The 10137-nt window shown below is 41.9% G+C and overlaps 1 protein-coding gene across 3 annotated transcripts in view; it reads left to right on the top strand.

The window, feature by feature from the left end:
* The first annotated feature begins 5092 nt into the window (after positions 1-5092).
* FYN (FYN proto-oncogene, Src family tyrosine kinase) overlaps positions 5093-10137 on the top strand; it is a 197414-nt gene continuing 192369 nt past the window's right edge. For 2 of the 3 annotated variants that reach the window (XM_075862286.1, XM_075862284.1), the window contains exon 1: positions 5095-5559. The gene's annotated coding sequence lies outside the window, so the exon portion shown is untranslated. Of the gene's footprint in view, positions 5560-10137 lie in introns of all 3 variants that reach the window. The other variant, XM_075862287.1, reaches the window with a different exon arrangement.

The following is a 10137-nucleotide window of genomic DNA, read 5'->3' as shown; positions in this document are numbered from 1 at the left end:
AAAAATGCAAATTTTTGCTAAAATTTGAAGTTTTTCACAAATAAATATTGAATTTATCGACCAAATTTTTTCACTAACATAAAATACAATATGTCACGAGAAAACAATCTCAGAATCACTTGGATAGGTAAGAGCGTTCCGGAGTTATTACCACATAAAGTGACACATGTCAGATTTGAAAAAATCATCTGTGTCCACAAGGCCAAAACAGGCTGTGTCCTAAAGGGGTTAATTAATGTTAATTTTAGGTAACCCAGAATAAAATACTGTGCCTTATTTTATCCATTTAACCCCTTTAATGACCGCCTATATGTGTTTTCACAGCGGCCATTAAGGGTACTTATTCCAGAGCACCGCCTTTTCACTGCGGCGCTTTGGCATAAGATAGCGCCCCCGGGAGGTGCTTAAACTCTGTGTACTCAGCTACGGAGGTAGCTGAGGCCTTGGAGCACAGACCGAGGACCGTTTTTCCCGGTTCCTGGTCACATGACCGCCGTTATTCACCAAGTAACGGCGATCACTGTAAAAACAGCGGTGGTTAGTTATCTCTCTTCTCTCACAGAATATATAGATATTCTGTGAGAGAAATGGTAAAAATAAGGGCCAGCACCCCCTATTATACTCCCGATCACACCTCCCCGCCCCTGATAATCAAAATGGCGTGACTGACTGTCATATTGACATTTAGAACACATTACACTACCTTCTAGCAGCGATCAGCTAAATGTCCCCTCGTGGGACAAGTAAAAAAAAGATAATAAAAATGTTTTAAAAAAGTGTAAAAATAAAAGTTATAAGTTATATAAACAAAAAATGCTTTTTTTCCTATAAGTATTTTATTATAAGAAAAAAATTAGCACATTAAAAAAAGTACACATATTTGGTATCACTGCGTTCGTAAACGACCCCAACTGTAAAACTATAATATTATTTTTCCCGCACGGTGAACACCGCAAAAAAAAAAAGTTAAAAAACAAGGCTAGAATCACCATTTTTTGGTCACCACCCCTCTCAAAATATACAATAAAAAGTGATCAAAAAGTTGCATGTACACCAAAATAGTACTAATAAAAACTACAACCCGTCCCGCAAAAAACAAGCCCTTACACAGCTTTTTTGACTGAAAAATAAAAAAGTTATGGCTCTCAGAATATGGCGACACAAAAAATAATTTATTTGATAAATAAGTGATTTTATTGCGCAAACGCTGCAAAACATAAAAAACTATATACATCTGGTATCGCCGTAATCGTACCGACCCGCAGAATAAAGTAAAATGGTCATTTATAGCCCAGGGTAAACGCCGTAAAAAAAAAAAAGAATAAAAAACATAGTCAGAATTGATGGTTTTTGGTCACCTTGCTTGCCAAAATTTTTTATAAAAAGTGATCAAAAAAATGGCATGTACCCCAAAATGGTACCAATGAAAACTACAGATTGTCCTGCAACAAATAAGCCCTCACACAGCTCCGGTGAAGAAAAAAGAAAAAAGTTCTGGCTCTCAGAATATGGCGATACAAAATGTGCAGTGATCCAAAAGCGGATAAGATTGGGCACCATCAGTGCGACGCTGGCCACATATCTGCGGATTATTCATTATTTACCCCATTATTATACCCTCTTATTATGCCCTGATGTACCACACAAAGCTTACATATGCCCCCACATTATAAACTGAAATACCAGCAAAACGCCAGAGCTACTACCAAGCTAAATCTGCGCTCCAAAAGCCAAATGCCGCTCCCTCCCTTCTGAGCCCTACAGCGTGCCCAAACAGCAGTTTACGTCCACAGATATGGCATCGCCATACCCGGGAGAACCCGTTTAATATATTATGACGTATTTGTCTTCAGTGGCACAAACTGGGCATAACATATAGTGCACTAAAATGGCATATCAGTGGAAAATTGCAATTTTCACTCTGCACCATCCGCTGCGCATTAACCCCTTCACGCACCACGACTTATAGCATGTCGTGGTGTGGGGGGTGATGTATGGAGCGGGCCCACGCGCTGAGCCCGCACCATATGCTGCGGGTGTCAGCTGTGTATTACAGCTGACACCCGGGACTAACGGATAGGAACAGCGATTGCGCTGTTACAGAAGCCTGTAAAACAGACAATATACTGCAATACATTAGTATTGCAGTATATTGTACCAGCTATCTACTGATTGCTGGTTCAAGTCCTCTAGGGGGACTAATAAAATGTGTAAAAACAAAAGTTAATTATTATTAGTGAAAAAAATTGAATAAATATTTAAAGTCCAATAAAAAACCTTTTCAGATTTTTTCTCTAAAGTAATGTAAAAAAAAATACAAAATACACAAAATTGTCCAAACTATTACAATATACCATTATTTAAATCGCACGGTGAACGCTGTGAAAAATAAAGAATTGTAAGCGGCAAAATCGCTTGGTCACCTTGACTCTACCAAAAAAATTTATAAAAAGTGCTCAAAAGGTCATATGTACCAAAAAATTGTACCAATAAAAACTACAGCTCGTTCTGCAAAAAATAAGCCCATACACCACTCTATTGACGGAAAAATAAAAAAGTTATGGCTCTTGGAATACGGGGAGGGAAAAATGAAAAAGAAAAAATGGACCAGTCCGGAAAGGGTTAATTACTTTCTAATGAAAAAACATTTATACATTTATGACTACATGTGGGGTATTGCCGTACTCGGGAGAAATTGCTTTACAAATGTTGGGTGCTTTTTCCTCCTTTATCCTTTGTGAAATTAAATTTTTTTTACATTTTAGTGTAAATAATGTTGATATTCTAATAAATTCTGCAAAAGACCTGTGGGGTCTAAATACTCACTATACCCCTAGATCGATTCCTTAAGTGGTGTAGTTTCCCAAATAGGGTCACTTTTGTGTGGTTTCCACTGTTTTGACCTCTCAGGGGCTTTGCAAATTCGACATGGCACCCGAAAACCCTTTCAGTTAAATTTTCGCGGCGTATTTCACGGCCGTTTTTGGAGCTGTTTTCTATAGTCAATGAAAACCAGCTCCAAAAACGTCCCAAGAAGTGTCCTGCACTTCTTTTGACGAGCCGTCATTTTACGCACCGTATTTTGACAGCGACACGTAAAATAAAGGCTCGTGGGAACAGAACATCGTAATTCCCATTGAAAGCAATGGGCAAATGTTTGTAGGCATATTAGGGACATTTTTTCAGGCGTAATTCGAGGCGTAAAACGTACCCTAATTCCAATGAATTCAGTAAAACAACTGTGGAGTCAAAATGCAAACTTTGCCCGTAGAAAAATTCCTTGAGGGGTGTAGTTTCCAAAATGGAGTCACTTTTGGGGGGTTTCCACTGTCTTGGTCCCTCCAGTGCATTGCAAACGTGACACGGCACTGAAAACTATTCCAGCAAAATCAGAAATCCAAATGGCGCTCCTTCTCTTCTGAGCCCTGCTGTGGGTCCAAATAGCAGTTTATTACCACATATGGGGAATTGCTGTAATCGGGAGAAATTGGTTTACAAATGTTGGGGTGTTTTTTCTCCTTTATGTCTTGTAAAAATTTAAAAAAATTAAAAAGGAGGCCCCAAAATTCACTAAGTGCTCCTCTGAGGCCTGTGTTTCAGTCCATTACCACACTAGGGCCACATGTGGGATATTTCTAAAAACTGCAGAATCTGGGCAATAAATATGGAGTTGCATTTCTTGGGTAAAACATTCTGTGGTACAAATTTTTTTTTATTACAAATGAAGTTTTTAAAAAAAAAATAATTAATTTGTAAATTTCACCTCTACTTTGCTTTAATTCCTGTGAAACGCCTAAAGGGTTAAAACACTTTCTGAATGCTGTTTTGAATACTTTGAGGGGTGCAGTTTTCAAAATGGGGTGATTTATGGAGACTTTCTAATATATAAAGCCCTCAAAGCCACTTCAGATCTGAACTGTTCCCTGAAAAAAATAGCCTTTTGAAATTTTCTTGAAAATATGAGAAATTGCTGCTAAAGTTCTAAGCCTTGTAACATCCCAGAAAAATAAAAAAAAATTGCAAAAAACGATGCAAACATAAAGTAGACATATGGGGGATGATAACTAGTAACTATTTTGTGTGGTATTACTATCTGTTTTACAAGCATGTACAATTAAATTTAGAAAAATGCTAATTTTTGCTAATTTTCTCTAAATCTTGGCGTTTTTCAGAAATAAATATTGAATTTATCGACCAAATTTTTTCACTAACTTAAAGTCCACTGTGTCACGAGAAAACAATCTCAGAATCACTTGGATAGGTAAAAGCATGCCAACGTTATTACCACATAAAGTGACACGTCAGATTTGAAAAATCGGCTTCGCCCTGAAGGCCAAAACAGGCTCAGTCCTGAAGGGGTTAAATTGTGTTGTGTTATTTATTATGTATTATTTATGGTTAATTTGGGCAAATGGCGCCTACGTTCCCATAATGTAGACAGTAGTCACATTTCGTAGAATGGGGGGGGGGGTTTATTTTCGCCACTTCTAAATTGTTCTTTACAAACTGTCCTTTATAAATCCTTTGTTTGTCCTTGAAAACCCATTGCTGGCAGTTTATTAGGCACACTAGTACCAAGTAGCTGGCTGGATCCCTCTTTTGTATTCAGAGCTACCATACACTTCTCTTGCTGTTGACCGACATACCAAGGTGGGCACATACCCTAAGTCAAGGTGTGCTGTCTGTGTGGCAGGAGTGCTCTATTACTGATTGTTGGGTCAGGGCAGCGCTTACTGCTAGAACACTGTATATCTGCCAAAAAAGATGCCCCACTGGAGTCAGCCATGAGTGGCACCTGAGGCAAAATTCACATCCTGCCTCATGTAAATGCCTTCTACCTTCCTGTAGTTAGCTACTGAAAAATGGCTGCTTCCTGCAGTGTCTAGCACTGTGGGTGAATGTGAGCCTACACTAACAAGCACATGGCACCTCCATAGAACTGCCACCACATTGTTCTGTGGCATTTCCCTGTTCTGCCTTCACCCATATTGGAGCATCCTGGCATATATGATTATACTGTACTCCCAGTCAGCACATGAGGAGTGTGGGGGTCTCCAGTGAGTAGCAGAGGAGGAGTAATGTGATGCATAGGATGAGGAAGACCCTCCCTAGCAGTGGGCTGAACAAGTTGGCCAGCCTGCGGTTGGTTCAATGCCCATCACACTCAGAGCCTTGGCAAAGCAAAAGGGAAGAAAAAACAATCGTGGGGAACCGCAGCTCTATCATCCGCCTGTAGTAGTGGGATTGAGGAAACCGAACCGGAGCTGAAGCAGTGATCCTGGGATTTCCTCCAGTCCTCAGCGGGTACTGGGCAGGGAGAGCAGGAGGCACAAGCCTGGTCTCTGCAGCCCCCTCTCTTGGTCACACACACAGACACAGAGGAGGAGGAGGAGGAGGGAGCTGCTGTCAGACACTGCTCCACTGCACGACAAGCCGGGCTTCTCCCTGCACTGCTCCGGGTGTGACCGCAGCACAGCCCGCTACACCCGCCAAGAGGAGTCCCCAGCAGCAGCTGCACACGATGATGATGTGAATGTGGAGACGGACCGTCTACTGCAGGTACCCGTACACATTACCCGGCATCCATCTCTGACACCACATAACCATAACCATGTACGCCGTGTACCCGGGGCCGGTGTGCCCGGGTCGTGTGTGTCTGCGGGCGGGGGAGGAGTATTGTCTCATTGTTCCCCCGGGTATATCAATGTATTGTCGTGTGTTGGGCGCTTGTTCCAGCTCTTGTGTGTACATATGAGTGCACATAGACATGGCCATGACTGAGGACATGCCACAAATGTATGCTACATATAATACTGGGATATGGCGTATACACCGGGCCCCAGCAGGCTGATACTAGCATTGTCTGCTTCATGTATGGCTTGTGAATGGAAGCATTTGTCATTGCTGATAGTATTGTATTGCCACCCTGCTGCTGACGGGTAGCACTACTTGTGGGTATAGTCACCGACTAGTCTGCTGTGTGGTATAATAATATTATTTCTAATGACTCTATATATTTATATATATATATATATATATTTATATATACATACATGTCACAGCGCGCGTGGTGGCATATTGGCATTATTGGGCAAGCACCACATTGCAGTATTTTAAAGCATGCGGACTGAGAGTATGGCATCAGTAAAGCCGCACCAGTGTTACATGGTGGCACTGACATAGATCACACACACATATAGGCCTGGGGTTTTATTCAGGGATAAGGAGGCATTGCTGCCAGTTAAATCTGGGTGGCAGACAAAACCCTCTTTCATTTCACTGCTCATAAAAGACACAAATGCCCAGTGCGGTGGGATATTAAACAAGGATTTGTTGTTTTGGCTCATTCTTCAGTATTTGTCGCCCCTCGCTGTCATTACCCATCTGCAGTCTTCATGTAAATCTTCCTACCGTGGTGGAATGTGCATTATGTACAAATCCTAGTCTCTGTGTAGGATATATTAAAGAGCGTCCCCCTACAATTACAAAAATCCACAGTAAGTAGCGGGGTGACAACCGTTACAGCTCCGCATCCGCCAGTATCATATTGCTGCAAAAAGGGGCATCTTTGCCATGCAGGAGCCCAGAAAGCTGGGTGCTTTTATTTTCTTATTTTGGTTAGGTGCTCTTTAAAGTTTCTTTTGGTAATCAGTACTTCTCTATAAAGTCAGACTTGTTCTGTGGTGCAGATTGAGGGTCACATGGCATTTTGTGTGGTTGAGATTAGTGCCAGTTATCACTGTCTGAAATATGTGCAAATATTCGGTGTAACAATGTGTGAAAACAAAACGTACAAGACGTAGCGTATAGCAGCCTATCGAGACCTGGTGTTTTCCGGCTTGTTTTCAAGTCATCAACTCCCACATCCTTCCTCCCCCAGATAAGCATTACTTTTTCCTCTTCTGGCTCCTTTGGTCCTTTCCACACCCATATCACATATATTACTTAAAAGAAATCTATTTACATTCTAAAACAACAGTACTTTGTAGCTAGAGCATATTTAAAGGGATTCTCCGGACAGGTTTATTTTATAGACCTCCAGTGACAATACCAAGGACCACAACTTCAGAGACTACTATGTTTGTTACATAAACGTGTACATGGATGAGGAATAAGTATATAGGGTCGTCCATGGGCAATCTGTATAGAAACAAACCAAACACAGCACCTGTTAGTCTCGGAGATTGGCACTGTGGGGCTAAAATGAAGAACCTATTATGTTATAAAGTTTGAGCACATCCTTATTAACTAGTCCAAAAAACCTCTGTAAGGCTGGGTTCACACAGAGTTCCTTGACGAGTTTTTTGACGCGGAAACCGCGTCAGAAAATGCGCCAAAAATGGCTCCCATTGATTTCAATGGGAGGCGGAGGTGTTTTTTTTCCCGCGAGCTGAAAAAACGGCTCGCGGGAAAAAAGAAGGGACATGTCCTATCTTCGGGCGTTTACGCCTCTAACCTCCCATTGACATCAATGGGAGGCAGAGAAAGCGTATTTTTCAGCGTTTTTCATGCCCGCGGCGCTCAATGGCCGCGGGCGAAAAACGCTGCGAAAATCGACGTGCAGGCAGAGGAAAATCTGCCTCAAAATTCCAAATGGAATTTTGATGCAGATTTTCCTCCTGCAAAAAACTCAGTGTGAACCCAAATTCCAGGACCGTGTTCCGTGAAATGTCCTCCGCAGTTCATCTGTATGTAATCCGCAGTTCATCCGTATGTAATCCGGATTTAAAAAAAAAGCCTAGGTAAAACAGGATGACGACAGAACTCATTCCCGGTCGTCGCCTAGCAACACATCCGCAAACTGCGGTTGACACACGGAGGTGTACCCGCATTTTCCACGGGCCCATTGACTTCTATGGGCATGTCCGCATCGAATTTGCGGGCCGTAATAAGGCATGTCCTGAGTTTGTGCGGCAAGGATTTGCGGACATGCGGGGGGGGGGACCAGTGAAAACACGGATAGTGTGTATGGGCCCATAGAAATGAATGGGTCCGCAATTCTCCCGTTGATTTTCGGGGGAATTGCGGACGCAAAAATACATTCGTGTGCATGGGGCCTAAGGCCTGATTCACACGAACACGTTAAACGTCCGTGGGACGGCTGTTGAAACAGCGGCTGTCCCACGGACCTATGTATTTCAATGTGGCTGTTCAAGGGTCCGTGGGAAAATGGGACATGTCCTATCTTTTAACGCATCACACAACCCTCCATAGACTCTCATCTATGGGGGATGCGTGACATCGTGTCCACCAGCGATGAGCACGGATGCACCTCGGACGTGAAAAACTGCCATTTTTCACGTCCGAGATGCACAGCGCTAGTGTGAATCAGGCCTAAGTATTCTGTAATACCAGACTGAATCTTTATATATGACTGAAGCTGGCCATAGACTTTCCAATAATTTTAATGGTGTCGACTGATAATCTTATGTGTAGGGGGACTTTTCAAAGGCCCTTCGACATTTTCCTTTGTGGGAAAGAAGGTTGGATTTCAACCCGTCCGATCCTATTGATCCCTTACAATAAAGCGCTGGTATGAGGGGTTCCCTTTTATAATCTTAATACCAGCATCGCTCATTTTACAATTAGGTTCAATTCACATAATAAATTTGCATGGCTGCGAGGAAATGAAATGCGAGTACCATCAGCAGAATGTAGGCACTGTTTATGGCAGCCTGTATTCTATGAATGCATTGTCTAATATCATATTTTAAGTGCAGAGCTTCATGAAGATGGCGAATATCAGTTTCGGTAGTATCTGTTTTATTCAGTTGTCTGGATACATTATGTTGATGAGCTTCAAGTACTACTTCAGTGCCCTCATTACATATTTTACTTCAGCTTATATAGACATTTCCTTCTTAACTATGGGCAGAATTTAGATTATTTTTACATGTCAAAAGCAGCTTTATGTAATGATGTAAATTACGTTGCTGGGGGGGACGGCAGCTTTGAAATGTGTAAAAACTGCCATTGAGTGTTGTCTGACACGTTTCGCAGTGTCTCTTTAAGGACTGCTGTAGCGGCCTAACGTCTAGTGGAGTCTAACCTGATGTACAAGGCTCAGCAATGAACAAGCCACACGCTCACTGTCTCAGAGGTGGCATAAATATAGCACACACACACCACCTGACAGCTACATCAGTATATACTACAATGCAGAGAATGCTGTCATTTGTGTATTTTTATATCGTTGGTCTCCTCCACTGTGAACTTCTGCAAGGCGGGCATGCAACATTATTTATGACATCACTGAGAGAACCTACCTGCATGGCAACCTGCTGCAGGGGAGAGAAATATGAATGGTCCCTATGTCATACTACATTTCACCTATAGCAGCCATTGCAAATGTGTGGTTGGGCACAATTTCCCCTGACAATAGTGTCTGATTATAAGGATTTTCAGAAGCCAGATCTGCGTATTGTGCCAACCCACTTAACTGCCAGCCTTAGGTATACACCTTTCCAGCCTTTGGTGACCTGCAGGGTCAATGCTGATGAATGAAAACATCTTCTAGATCAAGCAGAAGACTTCTATATTATTAGCTTCATTTAGGGAATTTTAATGGCCCTTTATCTAATAAAAAATATCTTATGTGAACTGCCTGCCTGCAGCCAATTCTCGCTGTGTGCCAGGGAGGAGATTGCCATAGAGGTTGGCAGAAATTTCCTTTACTTCTTGGAAACCAAAACTTGGCTGATTCTGAAAAGGGAGTCTTGACTACGGAAGTTCTCATTTTTTGGGGTTTTCTAGGTAATTATTTTTGGAGAAAATAGAGCTTTTCTTTTATGTGTTTTGTGCAGTGAAACTTTGACAGCATTGAATGGGTTTGTGTCATTGTGGCAGCTGCATGGCAGGGTGGTTATACAACATCCCTAATGTGACTTGTACCATTTGGCCATATTCAGATGTGGTGGATTTGTTGTTGAATCTGCACAGAAAATCCTCAACAAAGTACAGTACAATACATGTGAATGGGGTCTTCAAAAACCCATACACACAGGGTGGATTTCAGGGCATGATGCGGATCTTCAAATCTGCAGAATGCTAAATATACATTACATGACTTAAAGGGGTTGTCTAAGATCAGAAAAACAAGGTTGCTTTCTTCTAGAAACAGTGCCACACCTATTTATG

The sequence above is a fragment of the Rhinoderma darwinii genome, chromosome 4 (assembly GCF_050947455.1).
Source record: "Rhinoderma darwinii isolate aRhiDar2 chromosome 4, aRhiDar2.hap1, whole genome shotgun sequence".
NCBI classification, from domain to species: Eukaryota; Metazoa; Chordata; class Amphibia; order Anura; family Rhinodermatidae; genus Rhinoderma; species Rhinoderma darwinii.
The sequence above is the reverse complement of the archived record's forward strand: the minus strand, read 5'-3'. Positions and strand labels throughout refer to the sequence as shown.